Consider the following 15,860-nt stretch of genomic DNA (forward strand, 5'->3'; position numbering starts at 1 on the left):
TGCAACAAACAATTCAGACTGCTCATCTGTGAGCCACTGGCATCCATTCAGAATCTGTATTTATCATGGACCATGAAAAAAGCTGAAAAATACAATACCCTACAAACGGAGGATTTAGACTATTTGAGCTGCAGCCTTTAGGTAAGGACTTCTGAGCGAAAAATAAAATACAGTAATTATTAGTAGTAATTTTGCATTTTGGTTGGTCAGGCTGGTGCATGGATCATGACTCCTGTAATCATCTCACCGACCCAATTAAATGGAAATGATGCTGTGCTCATGCATGTACAGAAATTATGAGCTGCAGCCTTCAGGTAAGTGCTGTGAACATGGAAAAATAGCTGAGCATAAAAACAGTTTTTTCCTACAATATGTCTATCTCATAAACAATTAAGTGACATGTGAGTAAGATACATCACTTGTACTGTCCTATAAATGTACATATTGGTTTATTGTGCACACTATGTATGTGTTAACTATGCAATATCTAATGTCACCTGTCATTTAAAAAAAAAAAGAAATTGAAAAATATTTGCATTTTGAAATGTGTGCATTTCTGAGTAGGTATTTATTTAGACTCATTCAATTTAATTATTCAACAATAAATATATAACAGATTTCTTACATCAGAAATGTTAATATGACAGATCTTGTACCTTCATCTGAGCAGCCTGGTATAGTTTTATTTTATTGTATTATTGTTCTTGCTTTTTTGTTTTTGTTTTGTTATCTGTAATGTGGGATATATATTCTTACTGGAGGTTTCAGTGACCAATAATAATTCAAGATTGTGCAAGCATGCAATTAAAAACCTTTCTGATCCTGAGAACTCTGCCTGCTTTCGAATTACTGGGTTCACCAGCAAATACCCTGCTCTCAAGTTTGGGCCACTTTTCCTGCACTCAGGGTCATATTGTGTGATTTTAGAATTTACCCCTCTCAAATGTTCTTGTTTTTGAACTGACGTGAAACAAATATACCAGCCATTAGAGTGCCAGCTATGACAGTGACATTACTGACACCTCGTGGGTGCGCACATTCTGCCTTGCTGTGCCAGCTCCTCATAATCACTGGATAACTGTGAGGCCACCACAATGACAGCTAATGCTGGTACTGCACCAGTTTGCGGGGACAGGACTGAAGACTTCGATACTTTTAAATAATCAGCAAAAATAGAAAAAGGTGTCACTCCTCTTTGTCTAGCCAGCCCTGTGCTAGCAGGCACAGGGTGACTAGCATTATGCACTGTAACATACTGACTGTAAAAGTGGGTCCTCAAAACTAAAGCTTCTTTTTTTAAAACAAAAAAAAATCTGCATTTGAGTTTGGAGAAGTTATTAAATGAGTACAACTTTGAATTTTTTTGTTTGTTTGTTTTTTTTCTGGTACTGTTGAACCAGAAGCCAATTTAAAAAAAAATAATTAATTGGCAAACATTGGTTATCAGAACAACATTTTATAAACAGATATGTGGATTTAATGTGGGCTTTAATGTTGTTTCTTTAAAAACTGAAATGATTGGGCCTTTCAACAGGATAATGACCAAACCATATTACCAATGAAACACAGAAATGATTCACAAAACACAAAATGAACATGTTTCCATGGTCACCCCTGTTTACCTCACATCTAAACTCAATGTAAAATCAAAGGCATGAGCTGAAAACAAGAACATAAAAGATTACCTAGAACTGTTGAGGAGAGCTGAATCCTCTCAAACTAAATGTTTTTATTGAGATTGTGCTACAATGAATGATATTTCAAATCTTTTTTTTTTTTTTTTTTTTTTTACATATTTCACATTGTCTACCAGTTGTATTGACAAACTTGTTCAGATCAGTGTGACAGCAGAAAGAGATTTTATTTTGTCAAACTAAATGTGTTCAGTATAAAAATCCATTCATTAAGGTGCATCTAGACAGAGGAGCTCTGTGCCTCTTGTTTGTCAGTGACCATACAGTAATTATTAGTAGCAATTTTGCACTTTGGTTGGTCAGGCTGGTGCACTGAAGCCATGGATCATGACTTCTATAATCAGCTCACTGATCCAATTAAATGGAAATGATGCTGTGCTCATGCATGTACAAAAATTACTATGTAGTATGTAACATCTCAGCTTAAAGGTCAACAACCGGGTTTATCATTTAACATTTTGTAGTAAAATTGGATGAGGTTACCATGATTTGCTGTGTTTAATAATCTATCTTTCAGACAATATAATTTGCCTAAAACTTGTTACCCATGGGAAAAAAAGTAAAAAAGTAATTTCATGATGTCTAGTTTTCATGAATTGACAAATATTTTATCCAGGTTTTTATATCCAATAAAATAATTTTTGTAAGCAATTATGCTGTAAAAATTTCCAAAGTCAAAACAGCCACCTAGTGGGAGACTAGAGAGCACTTTAGACTTCCTTCTTCAAAAAAATTTAATTACAATTCACTCACACATGCATGACAATTTATTATAGTTATCAATGACAAATTGATAACTAGTTATCATTAAGCTCAATTTATAATTCAAATTAGCTTAAAGGTTTTCTGCCTAAGGAAACCCATTAGATTGCATCGAGTCATTGACTTGAAGCATTCACTCTTTGGAGAACACGTAGCAACTACAGACCAATGTTTGTATTTTGTCATTGATGTTGCTACAATGTCTCATGCAGAGCATGCAGAGCATGAGGCATTGTAGTTGTCTCTATGGTAAAAGTGGAGAGTAAAAATACTCACCTGTAATAGGAGGAACAAAACCTGGTATGGCAATGTTATTGGCCAGCAAACTGTTGAGGCTTTAAATCCAAACATGATCAATAGAGTAATGTCAGGGGATAGATGTGAGAAACCAGACCCAACAAACAGACAAATATTTGATTACTAGTGGATGTTATAGCAGTCAGGGCATCCTTAAACTCCCATCAGTGCCAGAAATATATACATGGAACATGGTGGATGCAGTGTATGGTACATAGGCATCTCTTTAATTGGACCAACTTTTCTGTATTAGACATGTGTTTTTTTGTTTGTTTTTGGTCTCATGCAACTTCCTAGTTTGTAGAGAGTGGGTTTTAATCAGCTGCATGAAGTAACATTGAAAAATAATAGCAATAAATATCCATAAATTATAATATGTCACCACATTTAATGGGTCTATATAATAAATGAGTTTCTCTGTTTGAGTTGAATTACCAAAATAAATGACCTTTTCAATGATTCTCTAGTTTATTGAGAGACCTGTTTTCCTCACTGTTAGCAGTCAGCACAGTGATCTCAGTTTCATAAACTGCCTTTGTTTTATCATCTTCTCCACTATTTTTCATCCATAAACACTCTTAATATGGTTCTCAAGGACATTTTAAATATACCAGATGAGGATAATCTACGACATGTGGGGCCTGCTCAGCCACATCGGCAATTGCCAACTGCCAAAGGGGGCACTGCTGGCACCCATTTCTCTCCATTGTAAATAGAAATTCAGAAAATATGTTCTACAATCTGTGTCTGTGTTGATCTTCGTTGTGAAGGACCCATCAATCAAATGTACCATAAAAGAAAATTGAACCTAAAGCTATCAATGCACTACAATCAACAAATGAACACAAACTGTTCCTTTCATTTGCAGAGAGATAACCAAAATTAGCCTGATCGACTTATGCTTGAACTTTTGTGAATTTACCTGCTGAATTGTATATGATTACCACTAGGAAGATGCCACAAGATTATACTGCTTTAGGTTTTAATTATTTCATGTGGATAAATGAAAACAATATGTGAGACTCTCCTGAATTTTGTATCAGTGTTAAATTTTTATAATTTATTGCTTTTACGTGTGAATAAGTGGCACTGTTAGAATAAGGGAATTACTGCTTCAAATGATAGGAAAAGTTTAGACACTGAAGATAAAGATATTTAGCTTCTCTTATATATGTCGATATCTTAAATATCACAAAATTATCTGATTTGCCATGTGCCTTATGTTGACAGAAAAGAGATAACAAAGCCTTGAATAAAATTGTTTAGAACGTTGTTATCTGCTAGTGCTTAGATATTCCTCACAAAAAAAAAAATAAAAAAAAAATAAATTATTGGCCTGTGTCTTAGATAGGAACAGAGCCGATCTAACTGTTGTTTGGTAGGAATGATTCTTCATCTTCTTGATGTTATTAGTTTTAGCTCTTGGTACAGTTCTGCTCTTGTTGAAAATCTGATATTGTTAGGATAACAAAGAAAAATAAAGCAAATTTGTCTGATTATGTTAGCAAAGATAGTGTAGTTGTTATGTAACTCTTGAAGTGCACTGCAACCTCTTTTAATTTTTAAACTCATAATCTCAACCAAATAATAAATGTAAGGTTGAACATTTACATATCTTCTGGCCCGAGGCAATGAAGAAATATTTTCTGTATCTATCCACACATGGGGACTCTGAAAGTCTATTTTTAATGTGCCAGTAAAATGGCTAGACCTTCAAATCTTTGTTTCCTAAACCTCCATAGCAACAGAAGTCTATGACAGCTTTAACTTCCACATGGGTTCTCATTTTCGTTTGAATACAGTTTTGTCACATGCAGTTTTTGACCTTCTCATGCTATTATTTTAGAAAACCAGGAGGATTTTATAACCCTTCTGTTAATATGCTAACAGCTGTGAAATAATATATACTCAATGGGATGAAAACAGAGTGCAACCATCAATATTTAATAATGTTCTACACATAACATATTAAAGCCTGAATAGCTTTTCTGCTACTGCTGTTAGGGGTGGGGGATTTTGGGGTGTCAATACATAATCTTTTCTTGGGCACCACAATGACTAAAGGTGGTTCTGACATGTTTGTGTGCACAAGCGTTACGGCTGACAACATGTGAGATTTATAAACAGATGATTGCATATTAAAGTCTCTGACCTTTTTCCTCAAATTATACATTTTACAGCAACATTTTTATGTAAACTTGATAAATGATGGCCTAGATCTCCACCCCGTCAATAATTTTCTTACCATCATTTTACTGCAATGAGCAGAAATGTCCACTCCATCTTAATTGTCAGAAGCAGCAGAACCCACTTATGGGTTCTTCTCAGTTAATTGCAATGCAAATGAGGCCATCCAAAGAAAAATTAGACACCCTGAAAGAGAGGCCATGTCCTGAGGTGGCTTTTTGTCTAGTGTCGAGTTCAATAGAAGATAAAACAAAAGCACCACTTTGATTAATAAAACATGACTGGGAAATCTTGGTGATCAGTTAGAGAGCCATCTCTGATCTCTGTCTAAACTCTTGAGTAATACCATCATTTCCTTCCAGTTAATTCAACTCATTATCTATAGCACATTGTAGAACTGTTGAAGTTGACCCTGAGCTGCTTCGGGTAGAACAATGTAAAGTTTAACATTCTCTCAAAAATAACTCCAGTGTCTTTGTCAATGTCCAGAGAAGGTGAAGTAATCACACACCTAGTATTTGTTAAACAAAGAACCTTCATAATGGTTTAAAGGATGGAAATAGCCAGTTGTTTGTCAATACCTAATAAGGCCAAAGTTTTGAACAAAAAACTGTTTATTTTTTATTTTTTGCAATCTTGTAAAGGCTAGGAACTAAAACTTCTTCATCACCAAGAGAAAGACTTTTATACACAATTACGAATGTTGAATTAATATTTTGGTGGTTTATCTTCAATGTCACTATTGAGATGTAGGTTTTAGAAAACCGCATGTTGTTGGCCCCTGTAACAATCACATATTATACATATTATACTCGTGTATCTCTCTCTCTCTATTTAAATATATATATATAGTATAATGAGACAAAACTGCATCTCTCTTGGTCAAAAAAAGAGAAGCAGGAAAAAAACAACAAAAAACCGGCCAAACATTTTTGGCTAGCCCACTACCTGAAGGCTGACGCACATGGCTGGTCTTGATTTAATAGAGAAACAGCTTCCACCAGACGGGAGGAGAATAAAGAGCACATAAGATCTCTGACAAAATGCAGGTATTTTTCATGCAAATCACCCTCTATCATGGCCTTCAAGGAGGGTAGTGGGCCCCTGATGACTCTCAAAGCCATCTCAGTTATTAACACTACATGTCGTCCTTCCAAATGTAGAGAAGTTGCAGTACAAATGTATGATGCAGTTCGTCTGAATGGATGTGTGTATGTAGGTTTGGATTACTTAAAGCTGCAGTATGTAACATTTTATCGACAGGAAATATCAGTACTTACAATTTCTGTTGTCTTTATTATGCTGATGTATGGAATTAGAAAGTGGTGAATCTGACTACAAGACTGAGGTTCTCATTCATAAATTTTAATGGGGTGATGTGGCATAAATGCTGAATCAGAGATGTTCACAAATTAGTCAAATCTCAAGTCTCTGACAACAGAAATAAAAAAATTCATAATACTTAAGTTGCCTCTAACCTCCCATATTGTAGGTTAAGATAATAAACATTTACTGTTTGTGCCTTAATTACCCATACTCTTGCCACCCTCCACAAGATGCCGCCCTGGATGGTTGCTGATGGTAACAGTTATGGAAACAAAACTGCGTCTTTGTAAATTATTTGCCTGTGAAATCCATGTTGGATTAATTTTATTGGATCATGCAAAAAAGCATTCAGTGAGATTTCTGTATGGTCAACAACTACTTTTTCTTTTTTCTACCAAGGCCAGTGCCTTATAAAAGCATTACATAAAACCCTGTATTATTAAAGTTTCCAATGTGAACTAAAAAAAAAAAAAAAAAGACTTTTTGCTTACACTTACCAGCTGCATTTCTTTTACTATTCCCTCGAATTTACCTTTCCTCCATATATATTACCAATCAGCATTATCGTGCAGGCAATTGTGACAATGTGCTTGAAACAAAAAAACATTTTCAATTTGCAATACTTTTCTATTTCAGAGGAAAAGTTACATGTCTGCAAACACATAATGATTCATTCAGTTCACAAGGTTCTTAGTGGAGTACTTGCAGATGGCCGTAGAAAATAAATGAGATTTTTAAAGTATGTGTAGGTGGAATATTTCTGTGTAGTTCTGCACTGCCACAAACACACTCATATGTCTAACCCCTGACAGCAGGTTGAGAGACAGAAAAAGCAATAGCGTTCGCATATTTCATCTCCAGTTCTGGCATCAAGTGTTTGTGTGTGTGAGCAACCGTGTATGCATTGCATGAAATACGCTAGTACTTTATGGTGTGCAGTTACACTAAAAGAAACCTGTCTGCAATTAAATATGAGTTCATTTAAAGCTAAATTAAGACTAAGTACAAAGTTTCAACTGATTCGATAACTTGATCTTGGGGAGAGTTGTGGAGAAATGCAAAGAAATACACACTGTTTGTGTTGGCATTGATTGTTCCCCATTAAGCCCCAGGATGCGCCAGCTCTGTTGAGGAACTAATTATGGTGGATACCATCCAAGACAGCAAAGTACATCCCTGGACTGAGACATCACTGTTTGTGCAGTGATGTCTCTAGACAGAGAAAAATCCACAATGAAGGCACAGATTTTTTTAGTCTTTTAAATGTGTTTCTTGCAGTAATGCTTTTTTCTAAACTGGCAGAATAGAATGGCTATATGCTGTGTAATCAGGTCTGATATTTCTGTTGGTAATGGCATATTTAGTAAGTGCAGAAGCAGCGCTGCACAATGTACTGAATCACAATCGCAATCAAAATTTTAATATGTGTAATATTGCAATCGTAAAATAGTGTTTGAATGCAATTTTTAATAGGATACAATTTTATAGTTATATTTTTCTTCTAAATATATCCCACTTTTTACTGTTCCCCAACAAATGTTCTTGAGCCCATTTTTTCCCATTTTTATTTAAAAAACAAAAACGGATGGGAATAAATGCACTCAGGAAGAAAAATAAGACAGGGATATATTAGGTGAGAAAACATAATAACAAATGAATGAATTCAGATCTCAAAAATTAAAGAAAAAATAGAGAGACATATAAAAATGGAATGAGAGTAATGGTGCTCAGATAAATATAATTGCTAAAGATTCAAATTGAAACATCAATTTATTTCTAATATTTTGATTAGTTGTTTAACTGAACTTTTTTTATTATTTTTGCATTTACTGACACATTTGTTAATTTGTTATATCATTTATTAGTTAAGTAATTTATTTTCCAAGCTATTTATTTCTGAATTTATTTTTAATTATGGCAGGATTGGTCTTGCATACATTTGTACAAAATGAATAATTTAAACTTCACAGGGTATCAGGTTAGTCTTGCTGGTCGTGTTCAACCTTTTATGATTACAGTGTATACATCTAATGATGGCTGCGTCCAGTATTCATGCTCAGTATATATCTTACTAATTAAGATGCTAAAGCTCAGAGAAAGCAGAGAGCTTATCTGTACAATGGAATAAAAAAAAGGCACCTATGAAATGTAGATTGATATTCTCACAGCAGTACTCAATTTCCTTAAATAGGAAACATCATGTTTTCTACCCTATTTGGTCATTGAAGATGAAAAAGGATTGTGCATGAAGCTGTTACAGGTAGTCTTCACAGGATCCCAGCCTTGAAATCTGAGGAGAATATCACTAAGTTTGACAAAAAAGAACTGATTAAGCACCTGTCAGTTTGTGGGTTTACTGGAAGGAGAATATACCCAGTCAGTGACAGGTGGTTCTTGCTGTAGGCACTTTTAGCAGGCCAGAACTGAAGGATTTCACCAGGAACACACATTTAAGCCTGGATGCACTTGGCAACTTTTTAAATGTTGTCCTGATGTAAAGTAGCAGGACATCATCTGCTACTCTATTTCATCGTTTTACTGTCATTGGACTGCAGATGAAGGTAATTGATATCTTATGCAAATCAAAAGTAAAGAAGTTAATTCACTGAGTGCAACTTGAAAAGAAACACTTTCTAGGTTGTGTGACAAATGTTTTACATAAGTAGTGATATTGTGTATACTTTGACAGCCATTATCCATTTAAAATAATTGTAGTTTTTGTTTGTTTTCATAAGTATATGCATATTTTTCTGTCTGCCTGGCCCTAGCTCGGGTTGATGATAAAAATAACCTTTAAAGATAGTTGTCTTTTTTCAACACTCATTTAAATTTACCTAATTGCATTTCTCTGCTTATTTAAAATGTGTTTTCGGAGTGTATGATTTATGGTCAGATGGTGGGGCAGGAAATGGTAAATTCATTGCCGTGTGTTGCACCAGCTAAGGCACCACCTGCTCAACAGCATGTCCAAAGGGAATCACTGTAATCTATTACAAGCTCTCTCTAGAGCACAGCTTGTTTTGTCGCTCTATGCCCGGTGGGTAATTTGGAACCCAGCCCACTGTTTTCAACATCCTGGACATATATACAACAAAATATTCAGAGTGCAGAGAGGAACACATTTTATTCTGTAAATAAAATATAGGTAGAGAGATGTGCTTCATATAGACATAAATATTTATAACACTCTAATCTTGGCAATGTATCCACCTATATTCGAGTCATATAGAGGAGCATAGGCAGACAACTGAAAAGCATCAACTTATCAGTGACATGGAAAAAATAAAAGGAACACTTTTCTAATAAATTCCTAAACACTATCGGACATTAAATTAATGTGCATTTTCAAAAGGCATCAAAACAGGTTGGAAATATTTTCACAGCATCATAAACATAGTTGCAACGTCTTTTTTTATAGTCATTCACCGAATGTGCATATAATAACGGCCCCAGGTACAAATTCCCACACTGACAGGATTACCAATCCGCCCCCTACCCTCACACCCTTCTCCCTCCGTGTGTTAGATTTAATGCTAAATGGTAAGCTTAATGCATTACCTAATCTTAATCAACATAACAGCCATCACATGCTCAATTAAAATTGAACTTAATGCCAAAGGTTAGAGCCAGAGACCTGTCCTCAATAAACACATTCTGACTTCTAGATACATAATCTATCCGTCTGTGAATAAGGAAATTACTTCTCAGTAAACAAGAAAAATAGGACAAATCTTAATAGAAAAGTGTAAGAATGGTATTTTAACTAAGCCGCCTTTGTGAAGCAGTTTTGATTTTGCATGGCTAATTCTTTATGCACTCCTAAGATTTGTTTCATGATAAACCTGTACTTTAATTTTCCTCATATCACCAACACTTACATGGACTACATATTAAAGGAAAAGCTGACATTTTACAGCCTTCCAAAAGTTGACTCTGTTCTGATGTGGGTAACATTTTGTTGGCATGGTTTGGGTCAACACATCATCAGAAAATACATCAGAAAATAATTTAAGCTGCTACTGTGGTCATTCACTTAATAAACCTCAGCAGCTGAAGTCTACCCTGCCAAGTAAATCAGCAGCAGACCAATAACAGTTTCAATAGTAGTGTTTGCCTTGCTGAGCGATTTTGATTTGCACGATTGAAAACGTTATATAAGGAATTCTACATTTATATACTTATTTAAAATAAAGACTGATTAATTTATTTGATGCATACATCCCCAGTAAATTACAATTTCCACATTCATAAATATCAATTTGTGTTTTTATTTAATTAATTGAATTGTGGCACTTGTGGCTTTCTCTACAGCTTTGTGGTTCAGATTGTTTGTATTTTGGGCTTCTGTGCATATTGTTTTAATTAGGATTTTACAACTTTTGTCTTTCTACCACCATCTAAGCAAGTAGTGTAATTTCTCCCATTTTAGCTTTTTCTTAATAACTCCCAGCTCCATTTTGTCACTTGCTGTAATCTGAATGTCTCACGGAGGGCCAATACTTCTATGGATTATGTGATTTGTAATTACAATACAGATGGAAACAAGGTTTGACTTCAACCATCATGACAAGCTTTACAAAAGATATTTGAATAGTAAATTATGAAGCCTTTAGAAAGGTAGTATTCCAACCTTACTAAGTTTTAAAGGTCATGGGGAGGATTTTCTGTTAGTCTTTTGGTTCAGCTTCTTCAACAAACTCAGTTTATTTAAATTTCTTTTTTGTCCTCAAGAAATATCCTTCAAAAAATTTTCTGCCTGTGATTTAATCACTCATCCTTCCTCGTGACATAAAATTTTCTACCTTGCATAGAAGGAGAATTTTTCTGTCATGTTTAAAAAGAAATTATATTATTTAAAAATTTTTGGGCTAGCTTAAAAAAAATGTCCACATCTGGACATTTTAAAGTCATGACCAAACAACATGCCATGCCATATTATGTAGTTTAGTAATTATTATAAAAAAAATGCTGAAGGATAGTATAATGTATTTTCCAGCCACATATTTCCATTTTAAAGCTCAATAACATAACTATTTTGTTGTTATAAAGTTGTTATAAAAATGCTGTGTATGTCAAATATAAACTTGACTTTGTAATGTGATGCCTTGAAATTGGGCCTCTGTCTCCTTAAAGAGGTAGTATTATGAATTATGAATACTTGAAAAAGATTATAACAATGCAGCATTTAAAAAAGTCAAATTTTAGTGATACTTTTAAAAAGCTCCACCTTTTGGCGATATTCCGCTTTCAGCGTGTCATTACAACAGTGTTTCTCTTTATGCTATTAACAAACTTTGAACTGAGAAGTAATTTGTTTGATACGCTCAGCAGACATGCAGTTCTACCAAGTGTTAGCTAATTGCTGCTGCCCCTAAGCTGTGTGGGGATGGGCTGCTCTGTGGAGTGGTGATCAGCTCAAAGAAGGAACTTTGTGGAAAAAGATGGCGTTTTGTGGGAGCTAGCGTTCAGACAGGCTGCCGAAGAATATTCAAGGATTTCTCAGAAATATGCATGAATCAAAAGCAAAACTCCAAGTATGATTTAGATTACATTATAATATGATATAATGCAAAAAAAAAAAAAAAAAAGTCAATATATTTACATGCCCTGCATCTCCCCTTAACATGGAGTAAAATTGTAGGATATAATAAAAAGCTGTACTTAGTTTAGTACCATTAACAAATACTAAACAGGCATAAAATTTAAATTTCACATCTTCTTCCCAGTAAATCAACATGGACCCAATGGCATCACTTATCAGTATTCTAACTTGTAAATGGCCTTTAGTTTTATAGCAATTTATCAACTCCAGAGAATCTCAAAGCATTTCGCATTACACTCTTCTAAGCTCACATTTATTGTAAACATTTCCCACAAACAAGACTTTAAAATTTTAAATTGTCCTCTTAAATATAAATGGTGTTGTCCATGGTGCAATCAGAAAGCAGATGGCAGTGGATGAACTTCCCCACTGTCTAACTAAGAAATAAACAGGACAGTTTGAGGCCTAAACTGACCTTTAAAATAAAAGACTTCACTAAATTGACAAACTAAATTAACATTATGCATTTATCTTACAGCAAATTTAAGCAGAACAAACAGGGTTTAAGCACAAAGCTGAGTTTATTTCACAGATTACTGTTTATATGCCAATAACTATATACTCAACATTTTCCTTTCCAATAAAATCCCTTCTTGGTTAATTGGATCTGATTTTGTTTTTCTGTGGTTGCTTCCTCTCAACCATTAGCTTGGAGATGGCCATTCATACTGAGCACTGTTACACTTAAGGTTCTTTATGTTTTAGTGAGTGGTTCATTTCCACTGTTACCATGTCAACAAGTGGGTGACAATCTGCTATGGAGTTAGTGACGCAACCCAGTCAACTGGGTTTCCTTAGATACCTTTTAAAAATTGTATTACGCATTCAATTACAGTTTGACTGTACCATATAATAATGAAGAATTACAACAAATAAGGATGATGAAAAATAATTTTCTTTCTCTCTTTGTGTGTAGATATCAGACTTTATTGCTTTTGCTGTGATGTGATGTGACAGAAAAGTATTCCTCATAGTAGCAACAACCCTTTGTTGGTCACTTGAGAATATTTTTTCTCACCTGGAGTCCGGGTCTGCATCAGCTTCGGTCTTTTTTGTCAAAAAACACCTAGTGAACAATATTTTATTTTTACACTTTTGATGTCTCATATGCTGAGAGAACCTCATCTGGACTTAAATCGCAAGATGACATTTGCCAGTCAGCAAAATGGTCTCGAAATAACCTCCAGCCTGAAATTATTGTTCAGCAAGCTCTTTTATCATGTTGTAGTGTTATGGTTAAAACAAAATGGAGTGCATTTCTCTAACAGCAAAGTGGCCTGTTTCACCAGTACTAAGGAAACAATGACCATTAGGGGTATAGCTTTTACCTTAGCAGCAGGTTGTTATAGAGCTAAATGTGTATCTTCTCCAAGGTTCTTTTCACTGGTACTGTGAAAATAATATTTCCTATTTGAGTTAGTGGATAGGCAAAACACTACAAAAGCAAAACAAGTAGGTATAGTGTAATTATTTTTCACTATCTGAGATATAACAGGGGAAGAAAAATAAAAACCTTAAAAGTAGAATCTAGCGGATCCACTCCTGAACACAGAATGTGGGTTTATTTCTGTGGAAGATCAAAATAATGTTTGTCTAGAAATCAATTATTTAAGGTATTTATTTTAAATGAAAGGTAGTGCAGACTTGTTTTGATGTTGCACACAGATTAAAAAAGAAGTCCATAACCTTGAGCCAAAGATAAAAATAAAAAAAAAACAAGTGCCATTGGCAGCTGTAGTTACAATCCAGTAGCTTGCCAGCCTGTGAATGTGTGCATGAATGGTGAATGACTGAATGTAGCGTGAACACCTTTGGAGTCCTCTGGACTTGATAAAGTGTGATACAAGTATAGGCTGTATACAATTTCAGCTTCTGTTCACTGATTGGTCCGATTTAAATTCTATTAAATTCTACCAGAATTTAAATCGGACCAATCAGTGAACTGAAGCTGGATTTCTCCAGCACAATGGGAGAAATGTCACTGAAGGAAGAAAGTCAATGGCCGGGCTAATAAAAACTACTTTCACTGGTAAGATGATCATGGAAATAAAATGGGAAATAATTTATTAGAAAATTCTAAAGAAAAAAATATTAGTGCATAGACATTGTTTCAAAAGGACACAAAATTATTTTAAAGATTTCACATTTAAAATTGTTACATTACTGTATCAATGCCATTTGTGTTTGCAATCTTCATATCCTTAATATCACACCTAAATGTTATTGATTAGTAGAATCTGTTTAAAATGTTTGTATTTTTTTTTTCTCTTTTCTAAGTCATATTTTATTCAGTCACTGCTGGTAATGAGAACCTCTGAGCAAATAAATTGCATGAGACCAAAACACTGACAAGGACACAGCTGGAACACTGAGGATGAAGCATTGTGTGTTCCACCTGAGAAAGCTGAAGGGAAATATTACAATCTTAAACTGCAGTTTTAAAAACTCACAGCCAGAGAGAGGCAGCAAACAGGTCAGAGCATGTAAAGCATTCATTTCTATTTTGATTAGTTTCTAAAGCTTTTTTAGATTGGCTGCAAAAAAAATTAAAACTTTGACATTACAACCCACTCAATTATCTTAAAATAATGACTTTCTGAAGCCAGTGTGACATCTCTGTGATTTATTGTATTTTTTTTTTACTTTTTGATTTCTGACAAATTATTTCTCTTAAATAAATTAGCTCTTCTTCATCCATAACTAAAAATACATTCAGTTAAGTTCATTATCAAGCATCTAAGGTATTTGCATCTCCACAGTATTCGCCTAAGTTATGAGGAAATTTTCAGAAACCACACTGTTCTACTTTGCATAACTACTGTAGTTATGTATGCACATGAACAATATAATTATTCAGTTGGGCTGGATTTAAATTAGCTACCAGTATTGTCTCACACCAGTAGCTGGGTATAATTCCCTCACTGCCATGTTGTAAGTCCACAATACAAGATTTCCTACAAGAGTTTTTCTAACGCTGTTTCCCACTGCTGCATGTGATGCTTAATTAACTTGCCTTCATTTCCCTTTACCTTTTGACTACTATATCTCTACTTGGAAAGATTAGTTTTAAAAAGAAGAGAAATAAGTTAGGAAAATGTCCTGCAGCTTGTTTTCAAAGAATGTGATTTGTTATCTGGCATATGCTGATTTTTATTAAGGTATCTCTCCCTTACCCTCCCCAACATTCTTTTGATGTATGTCATACTTGCAGTAATTGATTCCACTCACTTCTGTCATGTACTTGCCTACAATTTGCACTGCAATGTGCCACCACGAACCTTTTGAACCTGGAGCATAATGGGGAAAGCTTTGGAGCTCACAAACCGTGAAAAATCACCTGGTCTCGCTTATATTGCTGCTGGTACAAGAACACGAACTGACGATAAATGAGATAACAATTCGACTGACGCTATGCAAAGGAGCTATCGCTGCTTGACTGTGTGAGCTCTGAATACTTCAAAAGGTAACTCATTAGGCAATTTCTTATGCTGTTTTGTTGTTTTTTTCTAATTTGAAGTTATTCACCAGGAGAGTTTGAGACTGAAATGTAATCAAAGCTAATTTGCTACTCAGAGGGGGACTATAATAAATGGATTTGAGCTTAACTATGCCTCCAATCACTGAACTTAGTAATATTACTGCCAAGCTACACTTACTATAGCTCTGGAAAACTTTTACTAGACTATATTTTAAATGAGTTATTGTCTGAGTATGACTGATAATACCTCTACATATTGCAGTGTATAACTTAAGATGGGGGGGAAAGGGTGTTTTCTAACAACCAATCATAAATTATGTCATTCATCACCAATTAAGCCTGCAGAATCTCATTTCTGCTGATGCTGCTTTGCTCTAATACAAAACTTCTTGAAGGGAAAAATGATACAAGCTGCTCCTTTATAAATAAATTAAGTTGTCTTTTTTGTCAGTATGCTGATTACTTGGATTCAGTGATATTTTCAAGATGAAACAAGTCCTAAATTCAGCTTGAC

General features: G+C 34.5%; 1 protein-coding gene across 1 annotated transcript in view; it reads left to right on the top strand.

Moving 5' to 3' along the window:
- The first annotated feature begins 298 nt into the window (after nt 1–298).
- Nucleotides 299–15,860, top strand: part of LOC122819665 (astrotactin-2-like) — a 314,363-nt gene continuing 298,801 nt past the window's right edge. The window contains exon 1 of the mRNA XM_044096573.1: nt 299–314. The gene's annotated coding sequence lies outside the window, so the exon portion shown is untranslated. The remainder of the gene's footprint in view (nt 315–15,860) is intronic.

This window comes from Gambusia affinis, linkage group LG17 (genome assembly GCF_019740435.1).
Source record: "Gambusia affinis linkage group LG17, SWU_Gaff_1.0, whole genome shotgun sequence".
NCBI lineage: Eukaryota > Metazoa > Chordata > Actinopteri > Cyprinodontiformes > Poeciliidae > Gambusia > Gambusia affinis.